The sequence below is a fragment of the Mus caroli genome, chromosome 18 (assembly GCF_900094665.2).
Source record: "Mus caroli chromosome 18, CAROLI_EIJ_v1.1, whole genome shotgun sequence".
Taxonomy (NCBI): Eukaryota; Metazoa; Chordata; class Mammalia; order Rodentia; family Muridae; genus Mus; species Mus caroli.
In genome coordinates this window covers 26,844,618-26,865,513 of record NC_034587.1, presented here as the reverse complement: position 1 = coordinate 26,865,513, position 20,896 = coordinate 26,844,618, and the positions used below count along the sequence as shown (strand labels likewise).

At 36.3% G+C, this 20,896-nt stretch overlaps 1 long non-coding RNA gene across 1 annotated transcript in view; it reads right to left on the bottom strand.

Annotated features, from left to right (window-relative positions):
• Positions 1 to 19,966, bottom strand: part of LOC110284445 — a 21,957-nt gene extending 1,991 nt beyond the window's left edge. The window contains exons 1-3 of the long non-coding RNA XR_002376938.1: positions 19,844 to 19,966; positions 14,333 to 14,444; positions 10,669 to 10,895 (exon numbers count right to left, since the gene is read on the bottom strand). This is a non-coding gene — a long non-coding RNA (uncharacterized LOC110284445). The remainder of the gene's footprint in view (positions 1 to 10,668; positions 10,896 to 14,332; positions 14,445 to 19,843) is intronic.
• Between the last annotated feature and the right edge of the window lie 930 nt (positions 19,967 to 20,896).

The following is a 20,896-nucleotide window of genomic DNA, read 5'->3' as shown; positions in this document are numbered from 1 at the left end:
GCCATCACTGGAAAGAGAGGCCCATTGGACTTGGAAACTTTTTATGCCCCAGTACAGGGGAACGCCAGGGCCAAAAAATGGGAATGGGTGGGTAGGGAAGTGGGAGGGAGGGTATGGGGGACTTTTGGGATAGCATTGGAAATGTAATTGAGGAAAATACGTAATAAAAAAATATTTTAAAAAAAAAGAAAATCAACAATTTAAACATAAGTTTTAGAGTTGAAATACAGTTTTCCCCCATTAGTCCAGATTTAAGGAAGGGAGCACCATTTAGGAATAAACTAAGAACTTTTTTTTTTTTTGATGTTTTCTTATGTGCCTAATAACAAAACATGCAAAACTTGATTTTTATGAAAATTTAGATGCTATCCAATGTACTTCTCCTTTTTGTGGTAGAGAAAATAGGATATTAAAATACAAATGTATCTATACTATTCATAGTGCTAAGCTCCCAGAAACCTTATATGCTAGCAACTGTTTTTGGACAACAGGAAATGATGATGAGCAGGAAAACCAAAGTCACATTGGTAGCTGTGAGTCAGAACTGTAGCCATCACAGTAATAAGGCCCCATTCTTTATTGGTCATGGACTGCCTCGTCACATGGTCCATTATGTTGACTCATAAGAAGCACGACTTTGTATGCCCCAGTACAGGGGAATGCCAGGGCCAAAAGTATTGGAATGGGTGGGTAGGGAAATGGGGGGGGGGGGACTTTTGGGATAGCATTGGAAATGTAATTGAGGAAAATACGTAATAAAAAATATTAAAAAATTAAAATAAAATAAAATAAAATAAAGTAAAACTAAATAAAAATTGTATAAAGAACTTGAAAAAATAGAAGCACAATATTGAAAAAAATAAAAGTATTTATTGCTTTTTGGAGTTGTATCTACAACTAGGAATGACAATGACTACTGCAAAGACAGTTACAAAGAGTGTAGTCCAAGGACTTGGAAGCCATGAAGAAATTGTTGATGCTCAAATCTCAGAGAATCATGCAAGTAAGAAAAGTGGAACTATCAGGCTTCAGATTGAATCTTTTAGAAATATGAAGCATAATATTAACACACAATGGTGGGATATTAATAAAAGGAAGGAAAGCAATAGTAACAGAATACTAAGAATAAAATCAAAGCAGTTAAATCAGACGTAGGTGACTACTGAAACGATCCTTTAGCTGTCTTGGAAATTTGGGAAACAAAATATAAAATACATGAAAAAAATGCCATTTCTGAATATTATTGGAGCTTGGAGCAATTCTGAGTCGGGATAAGATCAGAACATGAAGCGAGGGAAACTGTGATCTTCGTGAAAAGAGTGACTTTGTGATTCTAATGATCTTATTAATTTATAATTATGTTTTGTTTATTTACATTTTTAGTAGCTGACTTTAGTGTTTAATTTTGTTCACTTTTTAAATTGTGGGTTTGGACCAAAACTTTTGTTCACATTTCTTGGTTAACATCTCTTTTAAATGTTGATGTTGTCAGTAGCTCTTGGTTACCATGTATCTTTCAAGCCACAAACTATATAAATGTTAATCTTTTAAAAAGACCTTCAAGGTGGTTCTCTGTCTTCTATACTGAAAGGTAGTTAGCTCAATCCCAGAATTGTCCTGTAAAGCACTCTCAATGGGTGAGCCAAATCTAATATTAGTGAATTATAATCATCTCTTAATGACATATAAATCTTTTGGTTTTAAAATACCATTTTAAAGTTGTCATTAAACGAAGATAGATTTTTCATTCTTAAGACATTTAATGACTCAGGGTGGAATTGACCCAGTTGGAAGATTGATAAAGAATCAACTTATTTATGTCTCCTTAATGAACATTAAATGTCTTTCCGAAGTGATGAAGTAAGGATACTTAAACTGGAGATCTGAAGACAGAAAAGAAAATGAACATTGTACTGCATGTTGATCTGGGCCCCAGAACAATGTGTGATGAGTTTCAGGAGTGGTTAATCTCATGGGCAACTCTGCAGGGTTTGTAAACCCTACAAAACAAGAATGGGCCTCTAATATCAGTGAAAACACAATGATGTCAAGAAACAGAATTTGGAAATTACTCAATGACTTCAAATATTTTCTCAGTATTCCCCCCCTGAGTCATAGGGGATAAGGGCTGTCTCAGCTCCTTTTATGGTATCTTGCCCTATTTCTTTCCTTAATGCATGCATCTATCTCTGCTTTCCCAAGTGTAGAATCTTTTTATTCCATCTCATGCATGCTTCTCCATCTTCCATCCAATTTAAATACAAAAAAAAAAAAAAAAAGCAATCTGGTGGCAGTGATCACAAAATCTGCCTTTCTTTGTTTTGTATTCATTTTTCACTATCATCAGTAAATTCTAGAATCTCCAGTTTACTGAAGCTTTCAGGCCTTATTTCTCTCCATTCTGAATATTCCACCTGACTCCAGAATCCAGATTATTTTCCCCATTATTATACTGTTATTCACACATGGGTGAATTTGACTTAACAGTGAACCCACATGAGGATAGGAAAACAGACTTAGATCTCAAGACCAAAGGAGACCCTTCTATTCTGGTCATCTTGAAGGGCCAATTGGTCCATTTTTCTATCCTCAAATTTTCAGTTATTGTCCTTCCTGCATCTACAATGAGCTTCTTTAACTCCAAAGTATTCTATGTGCCACCAATCACAAACTCTGCAGGTGTGTTTTTCTTTGCCTACAGAGGTAAAGGAGGAAGATAAATATGACAACAGGAGAGCCATAACATGGCAGTGGAGAGGATAAAAATCTCTATTCATTGAGACTTTTTTAGAAATGGCACCAGTAGAGAACAATTACACAATTATCCCCATATATATATTCAGACTCAGAATGAAAAATGAGAGAATGACCTAATCTAGCATGAATCTCTCCCATATAATCTGATTCACAGGAATATGTTTTTAAAATTTTAGGGATGTTACCTCCAAAGTTTGCAGGGAACTTTGCAGGATGGAAGCTCTTGTAGGAGCAGATATTCACTGTGCAAACAGTCTGTCTTCTCAAAGACACAGCAGTATTGTTTATATGATATTTCCACTGGCTAGACAAAGATACCCCCCAGTGAATGGCAAGCTTGTCTACTTTGGAAACTGGCTAGAGAAGGTCATCTCATCTGCAAAGCACCATTCACAGCATCAGCAGACTGATGCTCCCTTAAATAACCATTCCTGTAGTCTGAATAAACTGACATACACAGTGAGCTCACAGCTGGAATATTACTAGACTGTGGGGAAATGGGTTTACACTAAAATATTCTATAATCCAGGATTTAAGAAATCAGCTGTGTGTGAGCCAGTAATATTTTGTGCAGGAATAGAAACCCTAAGACAAATTGGTACCAGGAGTGTGGTATTTCTGAGGCAACCGGACCATGTTTTAGTGACCATATTTTAGGGAGGACTGAGGAAGGACTTTGAAACTTTGGGATAGAAGGGTCAGTGGATGTTAAAAACTCTGAAGGATGTTCTGTAGGAGCTTAAAAGATAATGAGAACAGGGCAAATGGTAGAGGCCTGGCTTGTGGAAATTCAGAGGGAACATTAAAGACTCTTATCAGGACCATGTTGTTTTGATTGTGAAGATTCTGTGGTTTTGGTTAGCTGGGGCTGAAGTCTCAGCTGTGATTAGCAAGATACCAGAACTACTAAAGCAAACCTTTGAGTTACTGGGACTATTGATGCTGGTTAGCTGAAACTAAAAAAATTAGTGGTGCTTAAGAAGAGACCTGCATCATTGAGGTGAAATCTTCTGGGTAGTGTTCTTTGATAGCGGTGTTCCAGAGATAGCCAAGGTTTTTATTTCATGCTGTGGCTGGACTTGGTAATATGTAAGAGTCACCTAGGTGGTATTGGTTTTGAAGGCATGAAGGGGTCATGAAGAGCCTCTGAGGCTCTGAGGCTCGTCACTATGAGAGGTCATGGAATACCATTGGTGTAGGTGCAGCCTCAGTTGCAATTGATGGCCCAGGACTGAAGGGGTCATGCAAAGGAATTGGGCTTGGCACCATGAAGAGAGCCAATGAGAGGCTGTTGGTGAAGCCTAGTTGCAGCAGAAGACAGCAGACAGAATTGTTTTGGAGATGACAGTACCACAAGATGACCACCAAGAATAGCAGCAGCAGTGGAGTACAGGCATCTGGAGCCCAGAAGACAAAGTGTGTGTTATAAAGGGCATAGTTGTAGAAGTGATCCAAGTCCTAGGAGGAATCCAGAAGTTCGTGAGTGGATCCCAGACATTGGATGGTTGGAGTTTGATTTTGCTTTTGATTGTGACTCTGCCTTGATATTTTTCCCTCTTGAAGAAAGAAAGTATTTTACTGGAGTCCACAGTTAGACTTTTAACTGTAAAAAGAAACTTTGAGTTTTAAGAGATTGGATTTTTTTTAAAAGGGTTTGGAATTTTAATATGTAAGAACTTGCAAAGACTATGGGACTTTTAAAGTTATTTAGATCTTGGGGATGAATAAGAAAGTAAGGGTTGAGGCTTAATAGTGATGTGTTTGTGTGTCAAGTTGACAAGGGGTCAATTTTACTGGCATTTTTGTGTGTGTGTGTGTCAACTTGACACAAGCTGAATTTGTCACAGAGAAAGGAGCTCCAGTTGGGGAAATGCCTGCATGAGATTCAGCTTATTAATGATCAAGGGAAGGGAAATTGTGTGTGGTGCCATCCCTGGGCTGGTAGTCCTGGGTTCTATAAGAAAACAAGCTTACCAAGCCAGGGGAAGCAAGCCAGTAAGTCACATCCCTCCATGGCCTCTCCATCAGTTCCTGCTTCCTGACCTGCTTGAGTTCTAGACCTGACTTTCTTTGATGATGAACAGCAATATTGAAGTGTAGCTGAATAAAACCTTTCCCCCACCGCCCCTCGAAAAAGAAAGAAATCAGTTGTGTAAATGATTGTAATGCTAAGATTTGTCACCTCAGCCAATTCCATGTCAATAGTATGCAAAGTATTGGCAAACAGAAATCTTCCCATGTATGCTTAATGGGTAGATACAATTAAGTAGTAATTAAAAATTGAGTGGTAAAATGCTAATAAATTTGATTCTGAAGTTGCTTTATCAACTTGAGCAAGCTAAATACTTGCTAAAACAAGGACAATGCTTTATGAAGTGCAAAATGAACACATTTTCCTGGAACTCTTTAAGGTGATCATCCACCCAACTTCATCTTGAATGATCATCTCTGAGTGAAAATAGTTGAGTGAATTTTAATGAGGTTTTAAAAAATGTTGGGATTCTGAATTAAGTGTTTCCAGAAAGGACAGAGCTCTCAGTGTGGCTCTAAATTCTTAGTATAGTTCTCAAGTGGTTACAGGGGAAAGATTCAGCTGCAATGCAGTTTTTAGGATATAAACCTCAAATTGATGGAGGCAATTGCTTGCTTGATTTGGTTGATACTCAGCCAAAATCTATGAGCTCACATTCATTGGTATTAACTATATTTACTATTACCAGACTGGAATTTGAATCATTCAGTGTGTAGTCCTAATAATAATGCTATACGACTAGGGGATGCTTCTTCAACATTATTTCCACCTAATTTATAATCAAGATGTTCAATTAATAATCTCAGCACTTTACGCAGTGTTAAGTCAGCTGAAAAATATGTGATTTTTTTCCACTTTTCATTTTTTACAATGCTGAGGAATGCATGATAATGAGACCAAATGGGGTGCCAGGAAAGCAACAACAGTTGGCAGAATAATGGGAAAAAAACGAGGATTTTAAGAAAAGGGCTGAAGAGTTGATTGAGCTTTGTAAAATATGTCAATGTACAGAACGGTTGCAAATATAAAGCAGCTATGTCTATAGCTCAGGTAATTATTAAAGATTGCTTTCTAAAGAGCACTGATGAAGAAGTTGATAAGAGGTGACTTCGTTATCTGATATCTCTGCAGCATCTTCTAGAGAATGTCTAAGACTCTTCCAATGGCTTTGCTTTCTCACATTTACCAGCAATATTGTTATTTTCTTCTCCCTTTCCTCTCACATATTATTTTTTTATACCTTACGTTAAGATAATTAGCAAACATTAATTCAGGTTGACGTAGCTGCTTAACAATTTGATTAATATTTATAAGATATAAAGAATGTTTCCCTTACTGTTAAAGGGTTAAAAAGAAGCAATTTAATGAAATGAAATAATTATTACTATTGACTGATCTCTTTTGTGTGAGGTTTTTTTTTTTTAATTCTTAGAATCTTAGGAGGTAGCTACAGACACAATTCTCCAAAGCCAGGATTCAGAGAAGTGTGTTTTCAACCAGACTAGATCAGAGAATCAGCTTTCAATATAGAGATAATATCTTTTCCAGGGAGCTTTCCTGAGATTAGTTTGATTGAATTATTCAGACAAGAGAGAACTGTAAACCTACAAAGGGACTTGAAGGCTGGATGCCACACAAGTTACCATAACATCACCAGCAACAAGAACAACTAAAATACATATAGGTGTTAGTTGGAAAAAAAGTTACACTGCCCACATTGTACTTCCTTCAAATATTGAATGATGGCCCACTGCTGGCCTGCTACTACTTAACTCAGTATTAATACAGCAGAATTTATTTCATTCCCACCATTTAGATTTATGTAGGGAATCTTCTACTTGCCTGGGTGGTTGATCAGAATTCCTTAGAGATTGGATAGAAGTCTCCAGTAGGGGCTAAGGGAAGGTGTTCATGGACTGGCGGCCAATATGAAGCACATTTCAGCCTTCCCTGATGGGGATTTGGGTCTTTGAGAACATACAGAATAAAACTTGGAAGGAACAAGCTAAGGAAAAAAAGTCTGATAAAAATCAGATAAAAATCATTAAAGAAGGGATGTGGGGCACAGCGGTCAAAGATAAATGCTCCCAACTATACTTTGTCTGTTCTTTGTTTCAAACAACATCTGAGCAGAAGGCTACTACATCATGATGACTGAATTAGGAATAAAGTGCTAGGCATTTTGCAACCCTGTCCTTCCTTGGTGATCCAGAAAGTCCTTTGTCTTTCTGATCTAGTTTTAGCATACTGTTTGATTCATCAGGGACTTTTGAGGCATGGCTATTACTTCATATGGTGAACAAGCAACTGAACGAATTGTATCTAATCACCAGAGTTGAATACTTTATTTATTTTTATTTATAAAATATTGTTTGAATTTCAGAGATTTATTTTTGCAACATATCTAGAGAGGCAGAATAAAGTTTTGGATAACGGTTAGTCAAATTATTCTCCACTTATTTCACACTGTGTAAGCTGAGGCAGAGTCAGATCTAGTGATGTCTATGTGGTAAGGCAGAACAGTGTGACCTCTTTTCCTAAAAGACCTAACACATGACATGTAAGTAAGTCAAAAGAGAATTCTTTAGGAATGCAGGGAGTAGTGGGGGTTTTCATTAAGTATTTCCTGTTAGAGCCAAATCAGATTCCTACATAAATGGCTTTCAACTGAGATGCTACAAACGTCTCCTAGCTAAGGAGCTAGATACTCCACGAGGCAACCAACAGATATCTGGAGTCTGTTGAGAACATTCTGGTGCCACCCATAATGAAGTGAATCCACATCAATGACAGAAAGGAAATATGATGTTTGTTCTTTGATTAGAAATCACACTTATAAAATATTTTCTCCCTTTGTTTGTAAAGAATGGAGGCTCACATGTGTCAAGGTCCACCTGTAGAGGTGAGAGAACGTCAGGTGTTTATCCTCTTCCACCTTGCTTGAGACAAGAAGTCTTGTTCACTGTTTCATAAGGGTGCTAAATGACTTTGGAGTCTCAGAAAGTCCTCTCGTCTCAGCCTCCATCTCCTGGGAGGAGTATAAGAGGATTTTGAACACTTGCGCTAAAGCATTTTGGCTTTTGGGGATTCAAGCAAAGGTGAGGAGGTCAGACTTTCATGGCAAGCACTTTACCCAGCAGACTTCCTTGCCAGACCAGTAAGAGTTCCTTAAAAGACAATTATCATGAAGGAAGGAAGGTGGGGCAGTAGAAATTGAAAGGTGATCTCCACCATGTGCAAGGTCAAGTTCCCTGAACAGTGTTTATAACAGACTGACCAGAAAGAGATCCCCAACTCTATATGGAGATTGTCAAAAGATTACCGTGTTTCCAGATCTCTTCATCAACATCACCAAAACCTTAGACTGAACCTTTTATACATGTAGCCTTAGACAGTTTTTATAGTCTTACTAGATTCTTCGTGAATTGCAAATATCCACAGGAGCTCAATCTTTTAGCATTTCTCAGCTCCCAGCCCCAGGCATTGCTTATTAAGAAGCTGGGATCATATAGTCAACTAAGGTTAAAAATGTAAGAAAAGGGGAAATGGAGGAGGAGGAAAATATTGAGAACTGGTATCTGAAGCTATGGGAATGAATCTTCAGGGCCATGTTATTTTGTTTGTAATAATTCTGACCTCTAAAAGATGCCAGGGTGTATCAGAGGTTACAATTCTTTCCTCCCAATTGTTCCTGGTGACATTAAGCATCACAAATGCTTTAAATTAACTTCTTCCCCTCAATACATAAAAATACTTAACAATTGCTATGAAATGCACGCCTTGACATACTGAAGGATTATTCAAAATCTTTTTGTATTTGAGATAATGACTTTCAAACACTTTTCATCTGTGTCAATCAAATGCAGATACTCTGTTCATTACTGCAAAGGTATTAGTAATGAATATGTAAAAATTTTAGGAAGGAATATGTAAAAATAAAATGAGAGAATGCATACTATCTGAATGTGAAGTCCCACTGCATCTATGAGGCCTCGAGCAGATTTTAATTAGGAAACTAAACCTTGCTTAGTCCTTTGTTTTCATTAAATACCATGGTTGATGGAGGTACCAGAGAAAAAGATAATAACCAAGGCAAGCCAAATGACCAATGAGGCTCCATCAGCCTGTCATAAATGCTATTCATCTATGGTCTGACTTTGCATACCACTCTATTAACTATCTCATTTGTCACCTAAGACCTCATAGTTACCACATCTCTGAGGACACCTTTGTTAACCTTTGCCTCTGGAGTCTCTCCTCCCCATCAGTGTTTCTGTATTCACTCCTTTTGTTGATTGGCAAGGTGTTCTATAATTCCAGAACTAGGGAGGAAAAAGAAGTTTTCCTAATAGAAGATCACTGGAATTTGATGACCACCCAGTCTAGTTGAAGTGGTATTGTACAATTTCTTGAGACACTCAATATTAAAAATTAATAGTGAAAGCTAATGTCAAGAAACAGTGTTATTCTTTGGTCTCCACATAAATTTACATACAGGTGTATAATTACCAAGGAACATATACACAAGCTACTATATACAGACACAGGTAAACACACACACACACACACACACACATTTTATTAGTAGTTCCTATTTGTTGTAATAAATCTAAAACATGTTTCTCTTCCAGGAAGCCCCTCATAGCTTCCCTATACTGCAACAATCTACACAAGGGTCCTTCTGGCTTGCATTCCATGCTTGCCCATAGCATTGAACTTTCTTCTTTTCCTCATTTCACAAGTCATACTTCTAAAATGTAAAATCTTCAATATTTACCAGTTTTATAATGTATATCTCTGTTAGGATGTGATGTAATCATTTACTGCTAATCTTTCATGCTTGGAGCAAATCGTTATTAAATAATTGAAAGTACTGATTTATTCACCATTTCATATATTTAACTTCTAATCTGGAAAGGTAAGATAATTGAACGCATAAAATGGTTGCTACAAAGAAAATAAGTACTATATAGTCTAAAGAGACTTCCTCACCTGTATATCTAACTCATTTGTTGGCTTTATGTTTATGTACTATATAGTCTAAAGAGACTTCCTCACCTGTATATCTAACTCATTTGGTGGCTTTATGTTGTGGAGATGTGCTATGAATGCCTCAGAAATATCACTATATTACTGAACTAAAATTCATCAGTTGCCTTAAGTCCAAGATCTTATACATTATATGTGTGGGACATAAGGAATGGGTATAAAATGTGCCTTGCAATAGGCATAAGGGTTTTTCCTTAGATTATCGACACTTCATCATTTTGTCTTTTTGCTTTCCTTAAGCATCGAAGTTTAGAAAGCATTTTATGTACATTTATTTTTGCTTCTTTATTTACTTCTCTCCTATAGTTTTAGTGCTAGAGATATAGAACATGATGTGTCAGTATTATAATGTCTAATTTTCTTCCTGTCATTATGATCCTTTCTAAATAATTTTCCTTGTGGTAATGAAATGGCTTAGATTGAGACTGTATATCTTAGACAATGCATAAAATGGCTTTTGAAAACCTTTACTAAATCTGCAGTATTTAGCTATGAATAAATACATTGTTGTTTACTGGCCTAACCTCTTTAGAGGTGCAAGAGGACCACAATATTTGATATGGCATTTTAAAGCCTACCTAAAAAAGTGCACAGGAAGTCAGGGTATTTCAAAATGAAAACGAGCATAATTCTTTTGGTTTGATATGTCTATATGCCATGGCAACAAGTCTCCTTTCTACCTATGAAGATTTTAGAATACTTTTATTTATTTTAATATTCTTATGTGTACAGATGTTCGTTTTGCATATGTGTCTGTGTACCACATTTGTTCATGCTGTCCATGGAGTCTTGAAGAGGATGGAAGATCCCATGGGACTTAAGGTGCAAACCGTTTTGAACTGCCAGGTAGGAAACTGGGTCCTCTGGAATTATAGCCAGTGCCCTTAACTGTTGTGTCATCTCTGCAGCTCATGTATTGGAACACTGAGAGCATTTTTTGTTGATTCAAGAGACCAGGCTCCTCTCTCAGAGTTCAGGACTTGATTAGCATGACCTAGATAGCATTTCTCATAGTTTCTGGGTGGTTCAGAGGGAACATTCTTGGACAGCTCTTGCCCTGTTTAATTAGAGAGAGAGAGAGAGAGAGAGAGAGAGAGAGAGAGAGAGAGAGAGAGAGAGAGAGAGAGAGAGAGAAATATTAAATATTATATTATGTTTTTATGTTTGGCATGTTCTATTAAAGTACCTAGTTTTTTTCCCAGGGATTAATTGGAAGTTACAAGTTCCAGCAAAGCCTGTTCTTGAGGATACACAGTTTTTGTGGACTCACAAGAGGATGTATCCAACTTCTCAGCTCACTGATTTGACAGTAAAGGATTCTTGGGTGGCATTTCAGAGCATAGAGATGACCCTAGAACACCTCTGCTCCCAACCCTGCCCCTACCCACCGCTGAAGCCTCTATTTCAGAGCAAGTGAAACTTTCTGCACAGCTCTGCTCTTCTGTTACTTGTACCTCCCGACATAACTTGATTATGTCGGGAAAACAGGAAAGTTTTGACAAGGAAGAATAATGCAAAAAACCTCATGGTTTCTTGCACTTTCCTGGTTTGAGTTTCAGTAATACAAACATATTATTATGTATCAAAGGTCTTTGATTGGACTTTTACCAACCCCAAAGGATGTAAAGATGAATGTCAAGTATAGGGTTAGAGACTCAGGAACAAATAAAGAAAATGCCACTGTCTTGGATTATATCAGTCTGGCATCAGACACTGTTTCGATTAAATTTTAGTATTCCATAGAAATTTTAAGGTTAGTTAGAAAATGAGTGAATGAGGTAAATATGTTTATTTTCAGGACTGGTCCCTGAATGTGGATTAGTAAGAAAGTTAAAATAAAAAGTTTTAGAAGTCCAAGGTACTTCTTCAAAAACTATAGAGAAAGAGCAGTCTTTCTTTGATACATAGCAAGTACTGTAGAACTCATTCTATCTCAAACTGAGCTTTTGTGTCTAAAAAAGTCAGGATACAAATTATCTCTGACTTACCTGTTCGGGGGATCATGGGTATTTATCCCAGGCTGCAATGTGTGGTCTTTTACTTGCATGAGCACTCTTAAGAAAAGAGACAAAGTGGAATTTTAAAAGTAGAGCTTCAAAGCCTAAATAGCAAAGCAAACAGAAAGCCATTTGATTTGGCCACTTCTGTATCTTACGGATCAGGCTATTGATCCATCACACATAGATTAACTCCGATGCTCTGCTACTCATTGTCTGAGATAATCTTGTATTTGCTTGTACCACTCCACCTGGTTTCTTGGATAACAATGCCCAGGAAATGAGGGAGGCTGTGGCAAAGCCCTGGATAAAGAGAGGCATCACTCCAAGTTTCTCCTAGCTCCCTGTCATCACTGCTTTTCTTCTTTCCACCTTTCATTTCTCTGTTTGCAAAAGAAAAGAATTAATACAGGAGAAGTTTTAGGTATGAGGCAGGTTTCATTGACTGTGGTGGTTTTTTTTCTCAACTTATTCTCAGCTAAGTGGCAGGTCACTGGGAAACTATCTATATGCTAAGTTACTCTTTTGGTAAAGGCTTATTGAGGGTGAGGATTAATATTTGGTAACTGCTGCAAAGCAGGCATCTTATATATGCTCACTTCATGAGCCCTTCAAGGCTGTGTATTCCCATCACTGGATTGAATAACAATTTTAAATGTCCAGGACGATAATTCATACTTTGAATGAACCAAGCTGGGATGCTTCACTGTGTGCCTCTTTTGCTACTTCCACTATTTTTTTTTTCTTGTGCCTTCAGAATGGCTTCACAGCACATCACACTTAGGTAGTTTCTCACTGTTTTAGCATGTTCCAGTAATCACTCCCACATCCTTGTATTTGTTATTATACCAGAAATGCCACCACATCCTTATCAATCAGACCTTCTTCCCTTGGCTGGCCATGGGCTGCATTTTTCCAACTGTGAAAGGACTAGCCATGTGAGTGTGTGAACACACACAATTTATATCTGTTATAAATGCAATAGTGACAACTACACATGTCAAAATTTGGAGATTTGTTCTTTCAGGCTCATTGCTTATTAACTGGGTATCTATCAGACTACCTGATGATCATTTTGTGACCATGTAAGAAATTTTTGTGAATATTCCTTAATACAGAAGCTAGTATCACTTACTGATTGAGGATTTTGTTTGTTTGTTCTTTGTTGTTGCTTTTTTAAAAATGTCATTAGATGATTAACCCATGACTCTCTGGGTAATGCAGATATACCTCCCTTTGCTTATACAATTGCATACTATGACTATGTCTCAGAAATAATATGTAACAAGACATCTTCTGGTATGTGCGAGGACCTAAATCTAATTCATAGGAGTAAAATAAAATAACAAAACAAAGTGATGAAAATAAAGGAAACAGAGTCTGAGACCATTTCTTGTTCCTCAATTTAGTTGATATTTGATTGGCACATTACCCTTGATGTCTATACATTGTATAGACATACATAAAATGATTCTATATAGTTTTTATGCAAATGGTTCATCTGTCCATATGCTAAGAACCAAAAAAGATAATGCTTATGCCCCTAAAAACTTACATACTATATGATTAAAGAACACTATTAGAGGTAAAGTAAGGAATAACAGAATGAAGGTAGACTAGATTATCTACTTTTGGTCTGCTGGGCCCTAGAATGGGCATTTATTAATGGGTATTCTCTTAGGAGTATGGAACAGACTTGTAGAACAGGAGAGAGAGCATTCTATGTGCAGAGAATGAGAGAGAATTAGAGAAAGGTTCAGAAGTGTTTATTGTAGAGGAAAAATAGAGAAATAAAGAGGAGAAAACATGGAAAGCAGTTGATGAAACAAAATGGGAGATTTTCAGATGTGTGTGAATAATATGTCCTGGGAGGTCTGTGGAATAAAATGTTTATCTTGCACTTTTTTTTTCTCTAATTGAAATAATAAATTATTAGAATGCTGTGTGTGTGTGTGTGTGTGTGTGTGTGTGTGTGTGTGTGTGTGTGTGTTAGTTGAAGGGGAATTGAAAAATTCAGTTGCATGTTTCAAAAGATCGTTTTTATTTCTTCAAAAAGCATTAGCAAATGGTCTGTGGAAGGACGAGTGGAGCTGGAGAGGAAGCAATTTCATTAGTTGGCTTGGTGATGTGGAGGGTGGAAAAATGGAAGAAAGTTCAACCTAAATTTAGGACATGCTAAGGTTAAATTAATGAATGCCAGCTTATTTGTCTGTCTGTTTGTTTATGTATTTATTTATGTCAAATTAGCACAAACTTTAGTAATCTGGGACAAGGGAAATGCAAAAGAGAAAGTCCTCTATAAGATTGATCTAAGATTATGGATTTAGGGGTGTTTTCTTGACTACTAAGTGATGTGGGAGGACCAGTGTGAGAAGGAAAAGCCCTGGCAGAGTGGTCCTGGCCTGTATAAGAAAGACAGGAAAGCCAGCCAAGGCAAAAATCCATTAATCAATGTTCTTCCCTGATCCCTGCTTTAATTTCTGTCTGCAGTTCCTACCTTGGTTTCTTCTCATGATGCACAATAAACTGACATAAACCATTTCTTTCCAAGCTGTGTTTGGTCATCATTTCATAAAGTCAGCAGAAGTAAGCTGGTATATTGAGGAAAACTAAAAACAGAAGTTAAAGCTGGATAAGAAACAGTCTCTAGTATAGAAAAGAAATGTATTCCTTCTGAACTCATGGAAATCTATTTTTTTAAAGCAAAGCATCTTAGATTATAAAGGTTTTTTTTTTTCCCAGAGGACAAATATTAACACTTGGTTTTTAAACTAAAGATCAGCTATGGCTGAAAGAGAACTTGGTAGAACAGGGGAAATTTCAGACACTAATAATGACTAGAAAAAGAAAAAAAAAAAACAAACAAACCATAAACTGAGAACAGGACTTTATCTTTAGGTTCTATGGAAATATAATTGGGCAGAAATTGATAGAAGATGAAAACCAAATGATGTCAAAATTATTTTATAAAGCTGATAATACAAAAGGAAGCCTTTACCATCAAGGAAATGATGGAATATAATGGGTGAGAGAAAACTTGCATAGTTAAAGCCCAGCTCTGGATACAAGAAAGGTAGTGGGGATTCATGGACAATTGTGAGACACTATATAAGCTAGGTGAAGGAACATTAAGGAAATAAAAGAAGACAATATAGGCAGAGGTATGGTACATGATGAGATGATTACAAGTGTGGAATTTTTTTTTCTGTTTTTCTAAGGAAATTGAATTGGCGCAATGATCTGTGTACAATGAATTGATGAATGGGCTTTGTGTACTTCATAAGGAAGCAGCATGTATTATCACAAGGCCATTTTTGTTAATAAATATAACTGATATATTCAGGGTGTAGCGACTCTCTCTAGTCATATCCAGGAAGGAAACAAGTTTTACGGAGTCTGGGCATCTTGTAGAATTCTCACTTATAAGAGATGGTTGTGAAGGAAATTTGCAAATGTATGCTTATATGAGAGAATCATGAAAGTTTCTGTCCTGACTCTTCAGGACAGAAATGATGAGGTAGGTGATTGTGGTGGCAGAGGCTGGAGAACCTGCATGTCTGACTAATGGGATAAAGGTGGCCAGGAGTCGTAATCTGAGATGAGATGCTGGATTTTATATTTCAGTAGTACTGGAGATGGCAGGGTCTGGATTTTAAAAGGATGGGTCATCCTATATGAGACTAAGATCGTTCCACATGAGAAGTAATTTAGAAGATAGTGTCTGATCTAATCAGCTGACCTGAAACTCTCTAAGGTTAAAGGTGCCCTGTGTAAGCAGTCAGCTAGACCTGTTCCTGAGGCAATCGGCTTATTGATTTTTTTTTCATATTATTTCATGACATTTTATTCTATATTGTTTGCCTTTCTTTCTTTCTTTTTTCTTTTTTTAATCGTATATAACTTTGCGATGTGTTCTCATCTCAGAAAAAGAAGTATCTCTCATTTTGAAGTAGTCTTAAAGTAGCCAAAGAAAATTCTTAGTTTATGTAAAAAAAAAAATGCTAACAAGAAATAGCAAGAAAAAGTTGTAATTCCGCTTACCCAGTAATAAATGAGTACATGGACAAGTGAATGGGTATCATTAGCATTTTAAAAATGAAAGGAGTTGCCTGAATTTTAATGAATTTATTTATATACAGAATAACTCAAACCTCAAAGATAAATGACTCAGGATTACATGGCTTATTAGGGAATTAAATAAGACAAGATCCAAATACTTTGGCCAATTCAGTTTCTACAGCAGCTCCTTAAAATACATGCTCTGTAGTATCAAATATAGTTAAAGGTGCAGAAATAGAGTTAAAGTTAGAACTTTAGTGTTGTTGATTAGATAATCTAATGTGTAAACTATGGAGGACTAATCCAGTTTTTCCTCAATATTTTGAATTGTATCCATCCCTATTTTATCTACTTTCACAACAGAAATGCATTAAGCCATCATGTAAGTTTGTGATTTTGCTAAGTGAATTAATATCTAGGAATCCAAAAGGGGAATCAAAGTGTTATTTTACACTATAAGTTGAGGAAATGTATGTTCACATGGAGTTGTTACTGGAAATTGGGAGAAATTGGTACATAGCATATGGAGGGGTAGGTACAGTGTTAGTTTGCACAATCAATGCCTAGGAGATTTCACCTGTGCTCTCTGTTCCTCGTTCACATCCCATAACTATGAAGACCTGATATTAGATAGCACTAGAGTATCTGTCCCCAGTTAAGACAAGAATACTAGTCTGTGCTAAATACCAGGACAACTTTTTTTCAGTTAATTTCAAAGAATCTATCAAGCCTGATACTTAAACACCAATTGCCATAAATTGCAAACTCCTTGTTCACCATGCTATTGCCAACACATAGATCATGAACTTGCTTTTGCTCATTTGTTTTTAACTTAAAAGATATGAGAACTCACTCATGTCATTTTTTGCTTCCCAGCTTAAGAGTTCCCAAGCATACAGTAAACTCTAGAATCCAAAGGACTAATCAGTTATGACCAAAACCCATGGTTTAGTTTTGGTTTTGTTAGAAAAGAATGACACTGAATGCAAGCTGTCAAGGCAAAGAAACACAAGCAAATGTGAATTCAAAAATAATGGCTTGGGAGTATTTTGAAGTTCCATGAGAATGCATTATTCAGACTGGTTGAGACCAGGGTGTTTATGTTTCAGATTTGGCAATATTTACAAAGACACAGCGAGACATATGACAGTGATGATTTTTTAAACACAAAGATCATTGTGTTTCCTAGGAAGACAATATGCTGAAGTCATTTTGACAATCTCACATATGCTACACATTTCAAAGTGTGAGGTATTTCACTTTTTGTGCTATGTTAATGCAAAAAGTTCACACTTTAAAGCATTTTGGATATCAGGTTTACTGGATAATGTATTCACACACTGCAATGTCTTTGATAAAAAATGTTTACAATAGTTATCAAGTATGGAAGAGGGATGAATTATCATTCTACCACTGAGTTCTGTTCCTTTCATCTTCCTTTCAGCTACCTCATAGACATGTCTAAGAAAACAAACATTTAATAAGTGTTATCTCTCTTATAGTCTCTGGATCTTAGAACACACTATAAAAGAAAGTGTTCTAATCAGCTGAATAGCATTGATATAGTCATAATATCTTGCATTTAAAATGAAAATTATAGATAATATTAAACATGATCCTTAAATATTTATAATTTAACTTAAATGGTAAGATATTCATAGAAATAATGCTTACAATTAGTAAAATTAATAAGTATCTGAAACATTTAATGAGCATTTTAAACCCTACATCTGAAATGATGATCATCATGCATATCAGTGAACAGGAAATTGTGAAAATTAGGGTTAAATTAGTCTTAAAATTTTTTATAGCTAGTAAATATCACAGTAATTATTCACTTTAAAAATCACCATTTTAAAAGAAGATACTCATGACTCAGAGAATGTTGTGACTTTTCCCTTAATATCTACAGTATCAGATAGGTTTAACAAAGCAAGGCTAAAGTGGCTCGTATCAAAGGAGAACACCAAGTTATAATCAATAGAACATAATGCCCTAAGTTTCTTTAATTCATTCTTAATGGCTTTCCTATATAAATGTGTCCCTCTGACTAAAACAAATTTACTCTTCAAATTTAGTCGACTTGAATCTTGTATGAACATTAAAGCCATTTGATTAACACGAGGTACTTTATTTCTGATGTTGCATGAAAGAGAAATCTATCTTTAGCAGTTACCTAAGGAGAATAAGACACATTCTCTACCTTCTTAGTCTTGCACCTAGATATTTTCTTAAGACAAAAGTGCAAAGATGCTCCCAGGAGTCTCAGAAGGATCTTCTATATTGCTTTTTGCTCCAGAGCAAGAGTTGTGTGTTTGACATGAGTATTTGGCATTGTGCGACTTTGTCAAGCAAATCTGCTTCAGAAAAGAATGAGAAGTTGGAAAGTAGAAGGAAAGTGGAATGCCAGGATCACAATCCATTTAAACTGAAGTCCATTGCCATAGCTCTAGGCTCATCAGGAGCCACTCCATTGCATCAATGAAGAAAGGGAAGGTAACAATGTGACTTCTAGACTCACAACATGGAGTGACTGCCAGTGGGTATGAGCATGTCAGACAGAGTCACGAAAAGAACCAATCAAAGCAGTCAGTTCCGCTAAGAGTGCCATATCACTGAGGCACACCTTATTCTGACATTTAGGACAGGTCTTCATACCTGGACAAAATGGAAGGTTTGATGGGCAGTTAACTAAAATGTGTAAATTAAGCAGCATTTTTACTAAAAGAGGTAAGGAAACTATATGTAACCCATAGCATGTGAAACAAAATCTGTATAGAGTAGTAACAGGTAAAGCAGTGAGTATAACAAGGTACTCAAAGGATGTAAATGCAAAATTGATTTTCTATTTTCAATAACACATAGGTAAATTGCAACTTTTCCAGCCCCTAAAAACCACGATACATAGGACTATATATGCAAGGTGTACATACACACACACACACACACACACACATATACACGCACACACCATACTATAAAATGAACCACTATGGCAACAGAAATGCTAATGTGAACAGAAGAAAACTTATGAACTACAGGCAACTTCGAATTTCTGAGAACGGAAGAAATAATCAATCTCCCCCCCACACACACATACCCACAAAATACACTAAATGTCTACCCAATATCAAATGATTAGCCTTGAAAACATACATACAATTAACAAACAGGTTAAGCATGTTGTATTTAGGAATTACAGACACACAGACATGCACATGTACACACATGCACAACCATGCATAAACATCCACACACGTACACATATATGCACACATTTGTGACAAAAATTAAAAGAAACCCGTGAATTTGACAGGGAGCAAGGGAAGAGTATCTGAGTGGGTTTGGAGGGACTTAAGGGAAGGAGAAAACGATGGAATTATGTTGCTTTCCAAAAATATTTTAAAATGGACAAATATGAAGCTTATTTTATACTTCTCTTTAAGTTTTACTAAATGTACATATAAATAATATTTATGTATTATCCAAACATTGAATAGAGCTATTTTTAAGACACAGTGCCTAAATGAATAACTTCCTACCCTCTCCTGATACAAGAACTTTCCTTCCAGAGGTCTTCCCAGAAAGCATAGTAAACACAATTTAGAATTGTTTGTTTTGGCATACAATAACTTGCTGGTGAATCCCTTGAGTGAAACTTCATTCCTTTGCTAGATTTTAAGTTCCTTGGTAAGAGCAGCTATGTTTCACTTTAATTTTGCTCCATTGCAGTGACTTATTGAGTTTTAGGGGTATTGAGGAAATGTAAGGAGCTGACTGCTATGGAATTATTAAATCTTGCAGATCTTTAGTCCAAAAGAAGAATTCATCTGAATATCTGGAGAATTGGGAAATCTTAGAAACATGATATAGAGTGTAACTGAGATTTCTATTCAGAGATGAATGTTGACACAAGATCTTATGTAAGCGAGGATTACATCAAACTCACTATGTTGTTGAGACTGCCTTTGTCAATTCAGAATCCTCCTGCCATCATAACAGATATCAGGATTGTAGCATTGTGCCATCATGACAAAAAACCCTCTTCTTTTATGATGGGTTTCAGTGTGGTATGGATTCTGCACACAATTCTGCCCTTTGTTCCTTTATGTGATTCCTAACATTCTGAATTCCTTCAGTGTCTTAAATTGAATCGCTATTGCTATGGTAGATCATAGTCTATTCACATAGTCCTAAACACCATGACCATAGTGTTTATGGCTTCCTGAAATAACTAAAATAAAAGTTGTACAAAGAGAAAGCTCCACTTTCTACTTTATAAAACATTTGTACCAAGTATCTCAACACATCCTGGAGGAGCCTTCTGATTATCCCCTAACAACATGCCTGTGCAGACCCCTCAGGCCCATCAGGTCTTTGAGACAACAAGATGAATTTCTGACACTTTCTTTACGAAAATGGAGAGAGTCACTGAGAAATTGTCAAGGACACATGACCAGTCCTTCAAAATGTCGCAACTGCATTAGAAATACTGTCACACTATCGGCAGTACATAAGAAAGTCCCTCAGCTGCCAATGAGGGTGCTATAGAGACATTTGGCAACATCTGGATGTGTGAATTCAGAACTTGGGGATAGAAATGCTGCCATGGTGGTAAAATCCAGGGGTACTCTGGAACATTGCAATCATAGGAAAGGTCTCAGCAGCAGAAGAATTCTGTCACCAAAACTGAGGCAGAAAATATTGTTCTTGAGAAAAAAAAGAACATTTTTTTGAAAGCAAAAGCAAATCCCTATATGAGGATATATATATAAATATATATATATATATATATATATATATATATATATATATATATATTTCTTTAATAACAAGTGATGGTATTCCTTTCTTCTGTATTCATTGTAAGGCAGAGTTTTTATTTCTTTGTCCAGAATTCACCCCTAAATCCCTTAAGCTACACATAAGGTAAGGAGGAAAGCTATATAATGATGGGAAGTTCAAGGCTGAGCCTCAAGGGAGTATCCAAATTCTTCCACCC